The following is a 21,861-nucleotide window of genomic DNA, read 5'->3' on the forward strand; positions in this document are numbered from 1 at the left end:
GGGAATAGCATAAGTTTGTAGACCTCAGGGTCAACCCCATTGGTCTTGACAGTGTCACAGATTTGCAAGAATTCAGCTAAAAACTGATGAGGATCTTCCAATGGAAGTCCATAAAACTTGCAGTTCTGTTGCATTAGAGAAACTAATTGAGGCTTCAGCTCAAAGTTCTTTGCTCCAATGGCAGGGATTGAGATGATTCTCCCATAGAAGTCGGGAGTAGGTGCAGTAAAGTCACCAAGCACCTTCCTTGCATTGTTGGCATTGTTGTTGTTTTTGGCTGCCATATCTTCTTCTAGTTTGAAAATTTTTGTTAGGTCCTCTTCAGAGAGTTGTGCCTTAGCTTCTCTTAGCTTTCGCTTCAAGGTCCTTTCAGGTTCAGGGTCAGCCTCAACAAGAATGCCTATGTCTTTGCTCCTGCTCATATGAAAGAGAAGAGAACAAGAAAGTATGGAATCCTCTATGTCACAGTATAGAGATTCCTTGAGGTGTCATAGGAAAAGAAGAATAGAAGGAGGAGGTAGAAGGAGAGGAATTCGAACTTATCAAGAGGGATAGAGTTCGAATTATTGATAGTGGAGGAGTGTTAGTCCTTAAATAGAAGGATGTGAAAAGAGGGAAAGAATTTTCGAAAATTAATTAAAAGATTTTAAAAAGATATTTGAAAATTTGATTGAGATTTTCGAAAACTAAGATTGGGAAAGAAATAAAGTAATTTTTGAAAAAGATTTTGAAATTAGAAAACAAAAAGATATGATTGAAAACTATTTTGAAAAAGATGTAATTAAGAAGATATGATTGAAAAGGTGTGGTTTTAAAAAAGATATGATTGAAAAGATATGATTGAAAAACAATTTTAAAAAAAGATTTGATTTTTAAAATTAATGACTTGGCTAACAAGAAATTTAAAAGATATGATTCAGACATTAAACCTTTCTTAACAGAAAAGGCAACACACTTGAAAGTTTTGAATCAAATCATTAATTGTTAGCAAGTATTTTTGAAAATGGAAAGAAATTGATTTTGAAAATATATGATTGAAAAGATATGATTTGAAAAAGATTTGATTTTGAAAAATTATGAAAACTTGAAAAAAATGTGCATTAAAAACAAAATCTTCCCTCTAATGTCATCCTGGCGTTAAACGCCCAGAATGGTGCCCATTCTGGCGTTTAACGCCCAAATCTCTACCTTTTTGGGCGTTAAACGCCCAGCCAGGTACCCTAGCTGGCGTTTAAACGCTAGTTTTCCTTCTTCACTGGGCGTTTTGAACGCCCAGCTTTTTCTGTTTGATTCCTCTGCTGAATGTTCTGAATCTTCAATTCTCTGTATTATTGACTTGAAAAGACATAGTTTTAAAAAATATTTTTGAATTTTTTTGATGATGAGAAACAATAAAAATGCAACTAAGATCAAATAAACAATGCATGCAGGACACCAAACTTAAAAATTTTCATATAGGAGATACTAACAAATTGAGAATGCATATGAGAAACAACAAAACACACTAAACAAGAGAATTTAAAGATCAGAGCAAGGAAATCATCAAGAACAACTTGAAGATAAATGAAGACACATGCATGTAATTTTCGAAAAATGCAAGAAAAATAGAAACATGCAATTGACACCAAACTTGAAAATTAATACTAGACTCAAACAAGAAACATAAAATATTTTTGGTTTTTTTTATGGTTTTACAAATTTTTTTTTGTGATTTTCGAGAATTATATAGAGAAGAAAATAAAGAGAATCAAAACTTTTAATAAGAGTTCCAGGAATCATTGCAATGCTAGTCTAAGACTCTGGTCCAGGAATTAGACATGGCTTACTAGCCAGCCAAGCTTTCAATGAAAGCTCCGGTCCAAAACACTAGACATGGCCAATGGCCAGCCAAGCTTTAGCAGATCATTGCTTTCAGCAGCAAAATTGATAGAAATCAACAAGCTCTTGTGATGATAAGTTGAAACCTCGGTCCAAAAGATTAGACATGGCTTCTCAGCCAGCCAGACTTCAACAAATCATCATGAAACTCTAGAATTCATTCTTAAAAACTCTGAAGAACAAAACAGAAAATCTTTTTGTATTTTTGAAAAAAAAAATTTTGAAAAATAAAAAGGAAAAGTACCTAATCTAAGCAACAAGATGAACCGTCAGTTGTCCAAACTCGAACAATCCCCGGCAACGGCGCCAAAAACATGGTGCACAATATTGTGATTATCAATGGTGCCATCAACATGGTACGCACAATTGTAATCTCAACTCTTTATCACAACTTCGCACAACTAACCAGCAAGTGCACTGAGTCGTCCAAGTAATAAACCTTACGCGAGTAAGGGTCGATCCCACGGAGATTGTTGGTATGAAGCAAGTTATGGTCATCTTGTAAATCTCAGTCAGGCGGATTCAAATGGTTATGGATAATGAATGATTAAAAGATAAATAAAACATAAAATAAAGATAGAGATACTTATGTAATTCATTGGTGAGAATTTCAGATAAGCGTATAAAGATGCTTTGTCCCTTCCGTCTCTCTGCTTTCCTACTGTCTTCATCCAATCCTTCTTACTCCTTTCCATGGCAAGCTGTATGTTGGGCATCACCATTGTCAGTGGCTTCAATCCCGTCCTCTCAGTGAAAATGTTCAACGCACTCTGTCACAGCACGGCTATTCATCTGTCGGTTCTCGATCATGTCGGAATAGAATCCAGTGATTCTTTTGCGTCTGTCACTAACGTCCCACAATCACGAGTTTGAAGCTCGTCACAGTCATTTAATCCTTGAATCCTACTCGGAATACCACAGACAAGGTTTAGACTTTTCGGATTCTCAAGAATGCCGCCATCAATTCTAGCTTATACCACGAAGATCCTGATTAAGGAATCCAAGAGATAAACACTCAATCGAAGGTAGAAGGGAGGTGGTTGTCAGGCACACGTTCATAGGTGAGAATGATGATGAGTGTCACGGATCATCACATTCATCAAGTTGAAGAGCAAGTGATATCTTAGAACAAGAACAAGTTGAATTGAATAGAAGAACAATAGTAATTGCATTGATACTCGAGGTACAACAGAGCTCCACACCTTAATCTATGGTGTGTAGAAACTCCACCGTTGAAAATACATAAGAACAAGGTCTAGGCATGGCCATGAGGCCAGCCCCAAAATGTGATCTAAGGTAGCATAGAACTACTCAAAGATTAGCCTACAAATACAATAGCAAAAGGTCCTATTTATAGAGAACTAGTAGCTTAAGATTTACAAAAATGAGTAAATGACGTAAATATCCACTTTTGGGCCCACTTGGTGTGTGCTTGGGCTGAGCATTGAAGCATTTTCATGTAGAGACTTCTCTTGGAGTTAAACGCCAGCTTTCGTGCCAGTTTGGGCGTTTAACTCCCACTTTGGTGCCAGTTCCGGCGTTTAACGCTGGGAATTCTGATGCTGACTTTGAACGCCGGTTTCGGCCATCAAATCTCGGGCAAAGTATGGACTATTATATATTGCTGAAAAGCCCTGGATGTCTACTTTTCAACGCAATTAAGAGCGCACCAATGGGGCTTCTGTAGCTCCAGAAAATCCACTTTGAGTGCAGGGAGGTCAGAATCCAACAGCATCTGCAGTCCTTTTCAGCCTCTGAATCAGATTTTTGCTCAGATCCCTCAATTTCAGCCAGAAAATATCTGAAATCACAGAAAAACACACAAACTCATAGTAAAGTCCAGAAAAGTAAATTTTAAATAAAAACTAATAAAAATATAATAAAAACTAGCTAAAACATACTAAAAACATACTAAAAACAATGCCAAAAAGCGTATAAATTATCCGCTCATCAGTTCACAATCATGAAATGCATAAAGTCATTGATGATGAATTATGGTATAGTTAGAAAATAACTAATATGGAACAAACCATCAATCAATGCAATGATCACTAGAATCAAATGAACTTGTGTTGGTGAAGTCAATTCATAAAAAAAATCAATCAAGAATTATTCAACACTAAATTCAATAATGCATAAAAGTTACAAGCTGAGAAAAGAGTGAAAAACCTTATGGTCTATGTGGCTTAATGTCAATTATGCATGAACATGTGAATTAATTAGCCTCATAGATTAAAAACTTTCAACTTGTATGTTTATGCAAAAGAGGTCTGACATTTGAAGGAAGTCACAAGTTATGGTCAATCAGAAAATTCATTCAAACTATTCAATGCCTATACACAAATCATCATGCATATCGAGCAAAGAGTATAAGCAAGACCAAAACTTGTTCTTGAGGATTTTCCAAGACCATCTAGGTAACAAAGTACTAATTGAAATAGAAATCATCAACTAGAGTTTGCTATACCAATCAAAGCATCCTCAATTCATGGAACATGGTTAAGAAAAATTCGGCAGCATCTCAGCAGTAAATTGGCTATTTCCAAGTTTAAACAGCAAATCAGGTTCCATATGAGTTCATCAATGCTTGAAAACACAAAATCATATATATATGAATTCACATGGATGGAATAAACAGCCAATAATGCAGCAGCAATTCAAATAGTACAAAGAACAGCAGCGGTTGCTTTGTCAATCAAACACAAGCAAGCAGCATCATATACCAAATGAACAAAGAACAATCCAAGAGAACAGAGCAATTCAACGAAACAGAACAAATTCACACAGCAGTAAAGATTTCAATTAATCCTAAATCCACTACTCAACCCAGATTCGCTAACCACCTAAGTTAAACTAAACTAACTAGTTAAGCTAATCTAACCAAACTAACAAAATTATCATAAAACAAGTAAAAGGGAAGCAGAACAGGGGAAGCAGAAACCTGGGGAGACAGAGACTGACTAGGGCGGATGAAGGGAAGGTGTAGCAGAGGGAAGTGAGTTGGTCAAAGCAGACGGCGGTCTAGTGGCACCGTGGAGCAATCGCTGGCGACAATGGGGGGTCGCGGTTGTGCTCGTGGCGGAGCAGAGGTTGGCTGCGAGAGAGAACAAAAACAGAGAGGAGGGGGTAGAGGAGTGAGAAAGAGTGGGAGGGTGAAGAAGAGGGACGTTGGAGCGCGCGGCGACGGCGGTGGTGGACGCCAGAGTGCTCACCGGTTATTGAGAAGGGAGGTGGTTATGGATGAAAGGGAAATGGAACGTTTGCAAAGAGAGGGACGAGAGGGACTGTGCAAATGCACTAGGGCTTCGCGTCCCTGAGGTAAGTGAAAATTTGAATCCGCGCGCACGCACCGTGCACGTCCACTCGGGTGAGAAAATAGGGAAGTGGTGCGGAAGCGCCATACGCGCTTACGCGTAGATGGGAGAATTAGGGATCGGCGCGGACGCGTACAGTGCGCATTTGCGCGGGTGTGCTGGGCCAGAGGCACAAAAGAAGCCCAGAGTTGGCACAACTCTCGGGTCCTTTGGCCTAGGTGATGCTAAAACGCATCGACGCGCGCGTGCACTGTGCGCTTGCGCGTGGATGGCTTGAACTAATGGAATGGACGCAGAGGTGCCAGGTACGCCAACACGTGGGTAGTGAAACAAGGAGTGGCGCGAACGCGTACAGCGTGCGTCCGCGTGGGTCGAGACACAGAGTTGGCCCAAAAGTGGCACAACTCTCTGGTGATGCACGGAAAACTTGTCTCTCAACAAATTCCCCTTCGGCAAGTGTACTGAATTGTCGTCAAGTAAAACTCACAATAGAGTGAGGTCGAATCCCACAGAGATTAACGGATTAAGCAATCAATGGTTAATTGATTATTCTAGTTAGACGATTCAGATTTGGATGATGAGCAACAAGGAAATGTAAATTGACAGAAAAATAAAGAAAGCAATAAAGTGCAGAAAAGTAAAATGACAAGAAAAATAAATGTAAGAACTAAAAATAAAATGAACATTGGGATCAAGAGATATTGCAATCCTCCGGATCATGTTCATTCTCATCTCTTCCTCAATCAATGCACTCATTGATCTCCTTGGCAATCTTAAGTGATTGAATTACAATTTCTTGTAATTCAATCTCTCAAATCTTCATCAATAGCCAATTCCTTGGTCAATTGCTCACGAGAAGAGATGAAGTATGGTCACTGATTATACGACATGCATTTCCCAAATCAAGTATTGAGAGGGTTATAGTCACATACCCATCCAAACCCAACTTGGTCCAGCATGAGAAAGCATTTCTAGCTTGATCTCTTCATTTCTCTTTCAAGGTTCAAAAGAGATCCAAGTTTGAATAGCTTCTTTTCCAAGATAACTACCCAATTGGATGAAGACCGAAAGCTTTCAAGTAAAATCAAGAGAAAAGAAAGAAGAAGAAGAATAAGAACTACAATTGATCCATTGAATCACAATAGAGCTCTCTAACCCAATGTAAAGAGTTAGTTGATCATTGCTATACAAAAATAGAAAAGAAAGAAAGTGCAGAAAAGTAAAGATGAAGATTCAAAATGAAAATTCAACATTCATAAATGAAAATTACAACTAAAAGAAAGAGAAGGAAAAGTGAGTGAGGGGAGGGAGTCCGAAGACCCCTCTTCAATCCCCCATTCCAGAATTCCCCTTGTCCAAGCTAAGATGTTTTCAATTAAAAGACTAAAGCCTTTATATAGGCTCTCCTAAATTACAAAATGAAATGAAAAGCAAATTACAATTAAATGAAAATTCCTATTCTAGATGCTTCTTGTGGCCTTGATTGGTTGACAATTGTGGGCCTGCTTGCTTGAGCTTGGATGTGGGCTTGAGAGAGAAGTGAGTCAAGTTGAGGTCCAGGTGCTAAAGTTAGTGCCAAAGTTAGCCACACTAACGCTACAAGTGTGGCGTTAGTGCTAAAGTTATTGTGGCTAACGTTGCACTTGCTGCCCAGTTGGTGTTTTTGGGGCTTAAAAGATGCCCCTTGTTTGTGCTCAAATTTCATGCCCACTATAGATTATTATATATCGTTAGAAAGCTTTGAATGTCAGCTTTCTAACGCAACTGGAATCACCTCAATTGGACCTCTGTAGCTCAAGTTATTCTCCTTTGAAGTGGACATGGTTGCTGGCATATATGCCAACGTTACTGGAAATGTTGATTGCCAATAACGCTAGCGATTTCCCGTTTCTGAAGCTCAAACTTAGTGTCCACCCCATACTATTATATATTTTTGAAAAGCCCTGGATTTCCACTTTCCAATACCTTTGGAAGCGCATCATTTGGAGCTCTACAACTCGAGTTATACTTCTTGGAAGGTGAAGAGGTCAGTTGGCCTTAATACAGGTTGATACCATGTTCATCATTGCACTTTCGGGGCAGGTTTTCTCCCTCAAATTTAGTGTCAACCATGTAGTGCCATATATGCTTGGAAAGCTCTGGAATCCTAATTTCCAATGCCACTGAAATCACTTCATTTGGAGTTTTGTGGCTCAAGTTATTCTTGTTTGAAGAAGGCATGGTCAGGCTGCCAGGTGGGACTTTTGCCCACATTAACTACCACGTTAACTAAGTTAACGTGGGAGTTAACGTGGCTCTTTGTGGCTTGTGTTGGCAAAGTTAGTGACAATGTTTGGTGTCACTAACGTTGTCGACAACTTCTCTTCTTCACGTTAACTTCCACGTTAACCTAGTTAACGTGGAAGTTAACGTGACTCCTTGGGGTTGTGTGGTTGCTTTCAACGTTAGTGACAATGTTGGGTGTCACTAACGTTGTCGACCACCCTTGCCTCTTCACGTTAGCTCCCACGTTAACCAAGTTAACGTGGGAGTTAACGTGGCATTGTACACTTAGGCCAACGTTAGTGACAATGTTGAATGTCACTAACGTTTGCTTCCTTTCCCCCTTTTAACGTTAGAGGCCACGTTAACTAAGTTAACGTGGACTCTAACGTGGCCACTTATGAGCATTGGCCAACGTTAGTGATAATGTTAAGTGTCACTAACGTTGGCTCCATTTCCTTTCTTCAAAGTTAATGCCACTAACTTTTCTCACTAACGTTGTGGCTTTCCTTCCTTCCACGTTAGTGCCCACGTTAGTGTAACTAATGTAGGCACTAACGTGGCTCTTCTCTTCTTCTTTTGGCCTAAAATCAATCAAACAAAGTGCATCAAAGTCTTGCTCTTAATCATGGGATCATGCATCATCCAATTTATCATATAATTCATGCAAAATCCTCATGAAATCATGTAAAATGCACAATGTATGCTTGAATCAAGATGTAAGTGAATATCCACCCAAAACTAGCTTATTTCCTAAGAAAATGCATGAAACTACCTTAAAAACAGTAAAGAAAAGGTCAGTGAAACTGGCCAAGATGTCCTGGCATCACAACACCAAACTTAAAGCTTGCTTGTCCCTAAGCAAGTACTGGAACAAGAGAATGATGAATGGAATGCCAAGAAAAATGAGTCATTCTTGTGGAAGTCATGTCACTGATTTTATGGTGGTTTCATGCATAGCAACTTAGGTTCATTCCTTTACTGGCTTTCAGACCTTTATCATGTTCTAAAACACTGACTTTGCTTACAACCCATGAGACTTTTATTCATTGATCCTTTTGTTGTCATTTCAGGGCTTATTTTTGTTCTTAAGCTAAGTGCTCTGTAAGGGGGCAACTCTTTAAAATAAGCTTTCAGCCAACACTCCCAAACCAGTTGGTTCAAGGTGCTAGGTGTTGAAGTACCCCTAAGGACTTACTTGCTCAAGTCTCTCCCCCATACATACACACCTCAGGCACATAGTTTATTTATTTTCTTTTCTTGAGACCTTGGTGTCCAGCACCTCTTTGGGTAACTAAATGCTCTGTAGTGAGGGTTACTCTTGATAGTGGACTTTCAGCTGATAATCCCGAGTTAGTTAACCCAAGTTACCAAGTGATAAGGCACCCCTAAGAGCTTATTCATCCAAGTAGATCCCTCACACAGGAGCACCATAGACACATGCCTCAAGATTAAAACCATTGGTGCCTAGCCTTATTGCTTACTCTTTTTCTTTTATTTTTCAACCTTTATTGTTCTTTCCCTTTTTCTTATTAGGATCTTCTTATTTAGCTAGTCTCATGGGGTGTTTCTCAAGCACAGTATTCATGACAGATAGTTGTCCTCCCACCTTCTGGTTGAACCAACTTAGCTAACTTATGACCACACCATAAACTCATGAACTTACTCCATAGTATGAACTCTACTCTGGTCTTTAAAAATACTCATTCTCTTTTTATTTGATTCAAAGGGACAAGCATACTAGTAAGCAAAGTAAGGATGCAGTAATGACATTCAGACTAGAAAATACAGCCTTAATCAATAAAAAGTTTAAAAGACAGAACTGACATGCTTATTCACAAGGAGAAAGCACACATACATACAAAGAACATAGAAGACAATCATGCAAATTAAAGTGCTGGAAATAAGTAAGAGGAGAAAGGAACTTTACCACCTTGTATTTTATCTTCATTGTTGTTGCCCTTTTCCTCCTATTCTTCCCCTTCCCACACCAGACATAGAATGATTGCTTATACTCAAGCAACAATTAAAACAGTGGTGACGGAGTTTATGATGGATCATGAATGTCTTAAAATGAAGTGTGAGTATGCATGTGTTTCAGCAAGCAAGATTATGGATCACAACAAAAGCACAAGAAGTGAAACAGAGATAATGTGATTGCATTAATGAGTGGTGTTGGCATGGTACTTTGCATGAAAGTTAAGTGGCAACACCAAACTTAGTGTGCCACTGTCAATTTAGAATGTTGCAAGTACCCCAGTGAAGATTGAAAATCAAATTGTTGCATGGCAACACCAAACTTAGAGTGCAATCATATGCCAAATTATTGAAAGTAAACTAAGCAAAGCAAGAAAATGTTACCTACGGTTGGGTTGCCTCCCAACAAGCGCTCTTTTAATGTCATTAGCTTGACATGTTGTTCATGACTTTCTTCCTCTTCTTCCAGTTTGTTAAGAGGAATGACCTCAAGAGGAAAGAGGAGCCAGTTAATGCCCCTTGTTTTGAGTGCCTCTCCCCAGCAAGCCTTCTTCTGTTGTTAGCTTGAGTAAACTTGCTTGTTGGGGTGGGGGTGGGATGGCTTTTGGTTGACCTTTTCTTCTTCATGAATATTGTCCTTCTTTTCTTGGTCACCATCCTTTTGTTAGTGTTCAAGTTGATTGCCTTTACCACCTTGATTTCAGGATTTGGGTATTGTATGATGGGTAGAGCATCCTCTTCATCAAGAACTTCTCGAATTGGTGGTTCAATGAACTCACCCTCTATGCAACTCTCTGTTTCATTGGAGTGTGGGCTCCCTTGATTGACTTCCTCATTTGTTCTTGACCTTTGAATGAACTCCTCTGTTTCTGGAGAGACTGAAGTGGTCTCTCTTTGTGCTCTCAGCTCTTCAATGAATTGTTCTTCAGAATAGAGTTGTGCATTCTGTCTCAATTTTTCTTCATGGTCCCTTCTTGCTATTTTCTCCTCTTCATTTGTCTTTATTATTTCTTCAAGCAGGAGCTCTATCCTAACGAGTCTCTCTTCTTCTCTACTTCTTTTGAGCTCTTCCATGAAGAGTTCCATCCTAGCAAGTCTATCTAAAGGTGGTTGGGTAGGTTGTAATGGTTGTGAATGGAATTGGTTGTTTTGTTGTTGGTGAAATGAATTGTATGGATTTTGGATAGAATTTTGTGCTGAGGCATACTCAAATGATGAAGGATTTAGGCATGTGAAACTTGGAGGTGAGGTTGTATAATTGAGAGGTGATGGCTCTTGATGAATGGGGTATGAATGAGTGAAATCTCTTTGACTTTGATCTTCCCAGCCACAACTTGAGTAGTGATCAAATTTATCAAAATATGGACCATTTTGTGACCCTGGGAAGCACCCCATTTCATGTTCTTGATACTCCCACCCACCATGAGCATAGTAAAGTGAATCATTCTGTGGTGGTGGAGAGTTTCCCATGAAATTTGATTGACTAAAATATGATGGATGCTCCTTTCTTTCCTGCAGAAAGCTCTGTCTCAAACAATAATCACCAAAAGAAATTGGAATCTCCATTGTCACAGATGAGGAAATTTCCAGTGAGGCAATATCACAAACAGTTGGTTAGTAAAAGAAAATAAAGAAACAAAAGAAAACAAAGATAAAAGAAAAGTGTCTAATCTAGTAAATCAATTAACCGGTAGTTTGTTAATCACAATTAATCCCCGGCAACGGCGCCATAAACTTGATGCACGGAAAACTTGTCTCTCAACAAATTCCCCTTCGGCAAGTGTACCGAATTGTCATCAAGTAAAACTCACAATAGAGTGAGATCGAATCCCACAGAGATTAACGGATTAAGCAATCAATGGTTAATTGATTATCCTAGTTAGACGATTCAGATTTGGATGATGAGCAACAAGGAAATGTAAATTGACAGAAAAGTAAAGAAAGCAATAAAGTGCAGAAAAGTAAAATGACAAGAAAAATAAATGTAAGAACTAAAAATAAAATGAACATTGGGATCAAGAGATATTGCAATCCTCCGGATCATGTTCATTCTCATCTCTTCCTCAATCAATGCACTCATTGATCTCCTTGGCAATCTTAAGTGATTGAATTACAATTTCTTGTAATTCAATCTCTCAAATCTTGATCAATAGCCAATTCCTTGGTCAATTGCTCATGAGAAGAGATGAAGTATGGTCATTGATTATACCACATGCATTTCCCAAATCAAGTATTGAGAGGGTTATAGTCACATACCCATCCAAACCCAATTTAGTCCAGCATGAGAAAGCATTTCTAGCTTGATCTCTTCATTCCTCTTTCAAGGTTCAAAAGAGATCCAAGTTTGAATAGCTTCTTTTCCAAGATAACTACCCAATTGGATGAAGACCGAAAGCTTTCAAGTAAAATCAAGAGAAAAGAAAGAAGAAGAAGAATAAGAACTACAATTGATCCATTGAATCACAATAGAGCTCTCTAACCTAATGTAAAGAGTTAGTTGATCATTGCTCTACAAAAATAGAAAAGAAAGAACGTGCAGAAAAGTAAAGATGAAGATTCAAAATGAAAATTCAACATTCATAAATGAAAAATTACAACTAAAAGAAAGAGAAGGAAAAGTGAGTGAGGGGAGGGAGTCCGAAGACCCCTCTTCAATCACCCATTCCAGAATTCCCCCTGTCCAAGCTAAGATGTTTTCAATTAAAAGACTAAAGCCTTTATATAGGCTCTCCTAAATTACAAAATGAAATGAAAAGCAAATTATAATTAAATGAAAATTCCTATTCTAGATGCTTCTTGTGGCCTTGATTGGTTGACAATTGTGGGCCTGCTTGCTTGAGCTTGGAAGTGGGCTTGAGAGAGAAGTGAGTCAAGTTGAGGTCCAGGTGCTAAAGTTAGTGCCAAAGTTAGCCACACTAACGCTACAAGTGTGGCGTTAGTGCTAAAGTTATTGTGGCTAACGTTGCACTTGCTGCCCAGTTGGTGTTTTTGGGGCTTAAAAGATGCCTCTTGTTTGTACTCAAATTTCATACCCATTATAAAGTATTATATATCGTTGGAAAGCTTTGAATGTCAGCTTTCTAACGCAACTAGAATCATCTCAATTGGACCTCTGTAGCTCAAGTTATGCTCCTTTGAAGTGGACATGGTCGCTAGCATATATGCCAACGTTACTGGAAATGTTGATTGCCAATAACGCTAGCGATTTCCCGTTTCTGAAGCTCAAACTTAGTCTCCACCCCATACTATTATATATTTTTGGAAAGCCCTGGATGTCTACTTTCCAATACTTTTGAAAGCACATCATTTGGAGCTCTACAACTCGAGTTATACTTCTTGGAAGGTGAAGAGGTCAGTTGGCCTTAATACAGGTTGATGCCATGTTCATCATTGCACTTTCGGGGCAGGTTTTCTCCCTCAAATTTCGTGTCAACCATGTAGTGCCATATATGCCTGGAAAGCTCTAGAATCCTACTTTCTAATGCCACTGAATTCACTTCATTTGGAGTTTTGTGGCTCAAGTTATTCTTGTTTGAAGAAGGCATGTTCAGGCTGCCAGGTGGGACTTTTGCCCACGTTAACTACCACGTTAACTAAGTTAACGTGGGAGTTAACGTGGCTCTTTGTGGCTTGTGTTGGCAACGTTAGTGACAATGTTTGGTGTCACTAACGTTGTCAACAACTTCTCTTCTTCACGTTAACTTCCACGTTAACCTAGTTAACGTGGAAGTTAACGTGACTCCTTGGGGTTGTGTGGTTGCTTTCAACGTTAGTGACAATGTTGGGTGTCACTAACGTTGTCGACCACCCTTGCCTCTTCACGTTAGCTCCCACGTTAACCAAGTTAACGTGGGAGTTAACGTGGCATTGTACACTTAGGCCAACGTTAGTGACAATGTTGAATGTCACTAACGTTTGCTTCCTTTCCCCCTTTTAACGTGGCCACTTATGAGCATTGGCCAACGTTAGTGATAATGTTAAGTGTCACTAACGTTGGCTCCATTTCCTTTCTTCAAAGTTAATGCCACTAACTTTTCTCACTAACGTTGTGGCTTTCCTTCCTTCCACTTTAGTGCCCACGTTAGTGTAACTAACGTAGCCACTAACGTGGCTCTTCTCTTCTTCTTTTGGCCTGAAATCAATCAAACAAAGTACATCAAAGTCTTGCTCTTAATCATGGGATCATGCATCATCCAATTTATCATATAATTCATGCAAAATCCTCATGAAATCATGTAAAGTGCACAATGTATGCTTGAATCAAGATGTAAGTGAATATCCACCCAAAACTAGCTTATTTCCTAAGAAAATGCATGAAACTACCTTAAAAACAGTAAAGAAAAGGTCAGTGAAACTGGCCAAGATGCCCTGGCATCATCTGGTCCTTGGCCCAGAGTGTCGAAATGCGTAGCCGACGCGCGCGCGCGCCTTGCGCTTGCACGTGGCTTGGGTTGGTTTTTTTTTCTTTTTTTTTTCTTTTCTTTTTGATGAGCATCAAAGAGAGCTTATAACCTTCCTATCCTCCTCTAAAATTTTAAAACAAGCTAAGGTGCAAAATTAAGCATATTTTTGAGATATAGGGGATTTTTCAAACAAATTGAGGAAACTTGCAAGCCAAGCAAAAATTCAAATTCAAAGAATCATCCCTAATTAAAGCATAAAATGTATAGACACCTTAACAAGAAAATTGAAATGTACCAAGAAGCAAAGGATTTATATACAATGGAACTCAATTCATTCATTTGTTATATCTACAAGGGAATGGAAAGAGTTTACCATGGTGGGGTGTCTCCCACCAAGTACTTTTGGTTTAAGTCCTTAAGTTGGACATTTAGGAGGCTTCTTGTCAAGGTGGCTTATGTTTGTACCCATCCTTGAACCTCTAAAAGTGCTTGTCCTCCAATCGGTTGTCAAAAGTTCCAACCATCTTCAATAAGCTTTGATAAGGTCCTCTCCAAGACATGAGCTCCCAAAATTGACTTCCATAAACTAATCTAGGATCCCATATCTTGTCCTCTCACCCATCTTCTAACTGATTGCCTTGACCTTTTCCGGGCGACAAGAAAGCAGAATTCTCATGGAAGCACTAAACTACTCTCCTTGACCCATTTACTTGAGCATTACACCAATCTATGTTCTTCAATCTTGAGCTTTCAACCATAATGAATCTAGATTTACAACGCTAACCACTAAACATCCTTCTCTTTCGCTTAATTCCACAAAGCGCCCTAAGTTGGCCATTCGTCTCAAGCAAACCATACTCAAGTGGGATAATAAAGCTGAGGGTTAGAAGTTTTACCCACTCAAGCGTAGGATTGGATGATGAACTAGGTGAAGGAGTTCCCAAGGGTCTTGATAAAGTATGCTCTACTCCCGTCCATCCTCTTCTGGGAAGTTCCACCATTTTGCAAGGTTCTTCAAGTTTCTCCTCATGCCAAGCTTTCTCAAGTTCACATTCTTTTTCACCAATTTCTTCTATCTCCTCCCCATCACTCTCATCATAGATAGGAGGTCTAGTGAAGTCTATCTCCTTATCAAGTGCAAGCATTTTGGGGAAGGACTCTTCAAACTCGAAAGGGTCATATGTCGATGCGGAATCATCATAAATAGGAGGGCTTGTTGCTTGGAATACTTCTTCCAGTTCTTCACTTACAATGGGTTTTGAAGGCTGTACATCCTTCTCAACCTTGCTTTCCAATCCACTGGGAGAGGGTTCAACAAGATCGTCAAGGGAGATGATCAATGTGGGCAAAAAATCACTAGTGATGGAAACCACTTCTTGATCATTTTCCTTCAACTCTCCGTTTACTTTTGCAACTTTACTCTCCTTTTTAACATCCTTTATGAGCTCAACGTATCCCAAACATCTATCCACTACTTCCTTTTGTTCGCTAATCTCTATCTTCTCCTCTTGTTGCACTTCTTGCTTCAACTCTTCTTCCTCACCTTGGAGCTTCAAGATTATTCCCTCGCTAGGCTCCTTGATAGTTTCTCCGCATTCAACAATGGGAGTGCTCAGGGTACATGAACCTAGGTGAGATGTTAGGTGATTCACGGCTTCTACCATGCTAGCTATCCTTGCTTTTAGCTCCTTAAACTTAGCTTCATCCTCCTCTTGTCGCCTTAAGATGCGAGATTCAAGATCTCTTAGTTCTAATATGAAGGCTTCGTCGGAAGGTGGTGGTGAAAGATAGGGTTCAGTGTTTGAGGGAAGATTGTCAATGTTGGAGGGTGGTTCATATTAGGGGAATTCTTGAGGTGGTGTATGTGGAATTTGTGGTTCTTGGGAGTATTGGTATGGGAATGGTGGTTGTCCTAGATGTGATTCAAATGGTGGTTGATATGGTGTGTATGAGTCATGGTCACATGGAGTTGAATGGTGATGTGAGGCTTGTGAGTATGGTGTGTGGCTATATTGAGGAACGGGATCACATGCATATGATGATTGTGGTTGACAAACACAATGAGGGTCATCACACACATTGGATTGATACACATTAGGATCAGGATTATACCCATAGGAGTTTATAGAAGGTTGTTGCCATAAAGGTTGTTCATATGCTTGAGGTTCCTCCCATCCTTGAATTCCAAACCCTTGATGCATACTCTCATTGGAGCTTTCATTTCCTACAACATAGTTTGAACTACACTCATAGCCAAAAGGATGAGAATTCATAATGAAAGAGAAAATAAAAACAAAAAAACAATAGGAAACAAAGAAGATAAAATCCTAACTAGTAAAATCTAGCAAACAAACCAAAATTCAAGCTATTCACAATATATACAATAGCCAATAACATAGCACCATTGCGTTCCCCGGTAACGGCGCCATTTTTGATGAACGAGATTCTCTTGATGGTTTAGAATTCCACTAATGAAGTCTCGTTGTGAAGTATAGTTTCCAAACCAATCAAGAATCCTTTCATGCAAAAAATATTGGTTGTCACATGTACAAACCCTAATGAAAATTGTCCTAAGTATTTGGACTCTGGATCATCTCCCTAGGAACACAATGTAATACTTAGTTATTGGCTATGAAGGGGTAAAAAGGGGGATTTGGGTCATGAGAGGGCAAGAGAAATAGAATTAGCAAGCGAATAAAGAGAGCAAAATAAAGAACCCTTGGCTAAGATTTGGGTAATTGAGGTCACCATCCTTGTCAACCAAATATGTGACATTTAAGTATGTGACATTTACTCCTAAGCTTGAAGTACGTCAAATAGATTTGATCACATCCACCCTTAAGTCCTAACTTACCTACTAATTAACTTAGTAGTGGGTTAGCGTCAATGGGTGTCAAATTGATCACCATGGGTTCTCAAATCACCAAATCAAGCATACCCAATGACTCAAGATTATCCAATTCCCTTGGCTTAGGCCAAGAGTTGACAAAACTACTCAAAAATTAAGAAGAGCATTTTAACAAACACATAGAGTGCAATAAAAGTAAGCATCATAAGTTGCAAGAATAATAAAATCTAACAACTATTAAGTGCAAGAAAAGTAAGATCACAACTCAATTCATCAATAAAAAGAACATCAACACTAAATTACATTGAAAACAAATCAAATCCAACATGAGTTCATCATCACAAAAGAGAGCAAAATGAGAAATTAACATCATAATTAAGAAAACCAAGATGTAGGAATGAGAAATTATAAAAGAAACAAGATGAGATCAAGTAATTGAACTTGAATTTAAGATAATCTACCCTAATCCTAACCTAATTCTAGAGAGAAGAGGGAGCTTCTCTCTCTAGAAAACTAACTAAAGGCTCACCCTGCGAGAAATACAGGTTATTCTTCTTGCGAGGTGACAGGACACTCACCCTGTGAGGTTTTCTCTGTCTGCGAGGGGTACATGACACTCACCCTGCGAGATACATACAGTATACATATATGCGAGATAACAGTAGAGAGACAATATCCGGGTTAGCTACCGGATGTGTTGGGTTCTGGCAAAGTAACCGACATGTGAGCTCATAGCCAGTAGGACAGGCATACATCATCTGTATTTGATTGATTTGTTTAGGTTTGCTACTTGTCATGGCTTGTTTATCTGTGTATATTAAGTGACTATGTGCTAGTTGCTTTACCTGAATTTACTTGTATATTATTTGTTTGTCTTGCTTGTGTTTGAATATCTGAGAGGTCCCTAACGTTAAGATTTTTGCCAGTAAAGAATTTTATAAAAAAAACAGCCGCGTTGTAGGTATAGTTTCTAAACCAACAGAAATCCCTTCGTACAAACGTTTTGGTTGTCACAAGTAACAAACCCCTAAATAAATTGATAACCGAAGTATTCAAACCTCGGGTCGTCTTCTCAAGGAACTGCAGGGAAGTATGTTCTTATTATTGGTTATGAAAATTGTAAATTGGGGTTTTTAAGATGAGGAGCAAGTAATTTAAATTGCAATTGAAATAAGTAAAAGACTGTAAAGTAAATAAATAACTATAGAATAAACTTTTGGCAAGGTATGAGAAATTAGAAGTCCTATCCTAGTTACCCTTATCAATGATGATGAAGATTGAATCTTAATTCCACTCAGTTAGTCTTTACTTAAAGTAAGAAAAGTCAAGTGACTAATTAGTTAGATCCTCAAATCCTAGTTAATCCCTAAGGAAAGATTGGGATTGTTGAAGTTCAATTCAATTAGCAAAGATAACAATTATCAATCATGTTTGAGTTTGATAACTCCTGAGTTACTGATTTCTTAACCAAGACCAAAAGGGAAAAAAGTAAATCTACCGGAATAAAAATGTCTTCAGATTGGAAGCAACAGTAATATAAATAAAAGAGAGCAATAATAAACTGAAATACCTCAATTAACATTAATTCAAAGGAGTAATCTGTAACATGGAAGAGTTCATAAATTAAATTGAAAAGATAAATAAAAAAGAATGTTGAACCTGATAAAAAGATAATCCTAAAAGCGAATAAAATCCTAAATCTAAATCCTAATCCTAGAGAGAGAGGAGAGAACCTCCCTCAAAACTAAATCTAAATCATGAAAAGTAACTAATTGGCGACTCTCCCTGAATGGATGCATTTCCTCACTTCATAACCTCTGATCTGTGCCTTCTGGACTTGGATTTGGGCCAAAAAGGGCTTCAAAAATCACTGGGAGCGTTTTCTGTAATTTCTGGTGCGTGGCCTCTGTCACGAGGCTGCGTGGGTCACGCGGTCGCGTCACCCGGAGTTTTCCTTATCGCGCGGTCACGTCAGTCATGCGTCCGCGTCAAGCACGCGGTCGCGTCGCTGTTAATTCGCGCTGGCATGCAGCCGCGTCGTCCATGCGATCGCGTTACTGCCTGTTTCTTCAAAAACTTCATTTTATGCTTTCCTTCCAATTTTGTATGTTTCCTTTCCATCCTTTAAGTCATTCCTGCCTTAGAAGATCTGAAATTACTCAACACACGAATCACGGCATCGAATGGTAATAAAGGAAAATTGAAATAATTACTTTTAAAGCATAGGAAACATGTTTTTCACATACATCACATAATAAGGAAGAGAAAGTAAAACCATGCAATTAATATGAATAAGTGAGTGAAGGATTAAATAAATCACTTAAATTAGGCACAGAATGTATCATAAAATATGGGTTTATCAGTCCCTCATGTTAGTGTTAATTGACGTTGGGGGCTGTTTTGTTTGGAGATTGTTACCACTTTTGAATGGAATGGTTGGATATCAAATTTACTGAGTTTGAACCATTGTGACAATGAGAGAACTGATGACTTGTGTTGATGAGAGTTGAGAACTCGAAATCACTAAATATGCTGAAACTAAATATTGAGAAAAAAAATAAATACTATTGAGATGAGATTATTTTGATAATGGGTTATTTAAAGTAATTGAGATTGGATATATATGTATAGCTGAGATTAGCCTATTTAACCTGCCGAGATTTAAAGAGGACTCTAGGCTTGGATCTTATCTACTGGAGTTTTAGGATTGCCTAGTGGGTTCGTGTAGTCTTTATATCGTCTCTGTTTGAAATTTTTACCCTGCTGAGAACCCTGTAAAGGATGATGTTCTCGCCCGTTTCGGGAATTTATACTTTACAGATACAGGACGTGACGCACCTCGCTGATCATGCAGGATCTGCTCTTGGAAAGCAAAGATTTCTTTTGGGATTTATATTCTGTACTTAGATTATATATATATATATTCTTATCTCTTTTGTTTTCTCGGTTATGCACATTTACTCAACGCTTTGCGATTGATACGTACTTGTTTTGATTATTCTTTTCACAAACTCCTAGTTAACATATATTCCTTAAAATACTATGTATGTATTTTGTTTTTAAAGGTCGTAATATTTCACCACCTTTGATTTACAACTTAAGTGTAAAGCTCTATGTGGTAGGGTATTACAGTACACCACCACGATCCTTGCTAGGTGCATAAGTTACATATAATCATTTATATTCACAATCATTCTTAATTAACATATTTAGCACTAGATAAGAAGTACACCACCACGATCCTTGCCAATCAGTAATCACATTCATAGTCACAAACTTAATCAATTCTCATTGTCAATAACAATCATTTATCATCAATCATAATCTCTCCATATATTCTCAAATCTTAGCCCAGAACGAGTAGAACAAAGCCATAACCCTTGCATCTACCCAAGAAATATCATATCAATCAAACTTATTTTCATCATCTAATTCATCATTAATCATAATCTGCCAACATATATCTAAATCATAATTTTCATCATAAGCCTCACTTAAATTCTCAATCAGTTTCATATAATATAATTCAATGTAAACCCATAATTCTTGAAAATCTCAACTTAATATAACCATAAAAATCAAATTTTTTTAAAAACAAGTTCCCAAAACCGATTTTAATTTCATTTCTAAGTTTAAATCATTCTTAGGAGACTCGAAAATCATATCGTTGCGCTAAATCAATTCAAACACTTTAAATTCACTAAATATATCTTCAAAACATAACCTTTTATTTAGAAGTAATCCAATGAAACTCATTTTTTTTAAACTAATTTTCCAAAACTAACTTTAACTTCACTTTAAGTTTAAAATTTCTTCTGAAAAAAATTCAAAATCATTCTTATTTCCCAATTAAAATCTCAATTGAAATATAACCACTTATTTTGGAACAATTACTTTAACATAAAAATACCCCAAAACACAATCATTTACATAGTTAAATCAAAATTAAATAAATAATTTCTCAACCTAAATTTTTCAAATAAGACTTCAAACAAAGTCCTTAGGCTTTAGGAGGGTAACAACCAATCTCATTTTTTTATTATTTAATTTAATCCAAACTTATAAAAATTTTGACAGCACCTCTCTTAAAATTTGGACTTTACCACCCTTATAGGTTCCATCAATCACCGCAAATCACTGACCTTTTTCTCAACAAAAATAAAAAGAAACAATGTTCTTAATCCGTTCAATTTGGAAACAAAAGTGACATCATCAATTTATCCAAAACTTACAGCAAGCATTCCGTCTCAATAATCAGAAATAGCCACAATCCAACCATCATCATAACAACTTCAAACCAAATACAAAATCCAACTGTAACAGCCCAGACCACCCGCTAGCACGATATTGTCCGCTTTGGCACACAAGGCCTCACGGTTTTGCCTTTGACGATAGGGATGATAGCCTAAACCCCCCACACTCACTCGTCAAAACGCGTCATGCTAGGGAGAGGTATCCACACCCTTATAAGGCATGCTTCGTTCCCCTCTCCAACCGATGTGGGCCTTACAATCCACCCCCCTAAGGGAGTCCAGCGCCCTCGCTGGCACATCGATCTGGGTTCTGGCTCTGATACCATCTGTAACAGCCCAGACCTCTCGCTAGCACGATATTGTCCGCTTTGGCACACAAGACCTCACGGTTTTGCCTTTGACGATAGGGATGATAGCCTAAGCCCCCCCCCCCACACTCACTCGTCAAAACGCGTCATGCTAGGGAGAGGTATCCACACCCTTATAAGGCATGCTTCGTTCTCCTCTCCAACTGATGTGGGCCTTACACCAACTCCATTCGACAATTACTTATCACGTTTCAATTTCACAATCAATACATTATATCAAGCAACCACTTCAGCAGCAATCAACTAAACATTTTCAATCGATCAATAAACCAACAAGGCAAGCAATTACATTCATTCAAAGTAACTCAGTTCAATCTATAAGACTTACGAAATCATAAAAATACATTTTTCGCATTCATATCGACTTGTAACAATTCTTTAAAGTAAAAGGAATTTAAGAAAAATCCACAATCTCAAACAGTCGAAACTCAAAAACTATAAAATGCGTCAAAACCCTCTTTCTCCTGGCCTGCAATAGCGACAGCCGTAACTTCAACTCCACTCCACTTTCACAGCAACTGTAGCAACTTTAATACACATGCGAAAATCAAAACTCAA

The sequence above is a fragment of the Arachis hypogaea genome, chromosome 19 (genome assembly GCF_003086295.3).
Source record: "Arachis hypogaea cultivar Tifrunner chromosome 19, arahy.Tifrunner.gnm2.J5K5, whole genome shotgun sequence".
Lineage (NCBI taxonomy): Eukaryota > Viridiplantae > Streptophyta > Magnoliopsida > Fabales > Fabaceae > Arachis > Arachis hypogaea.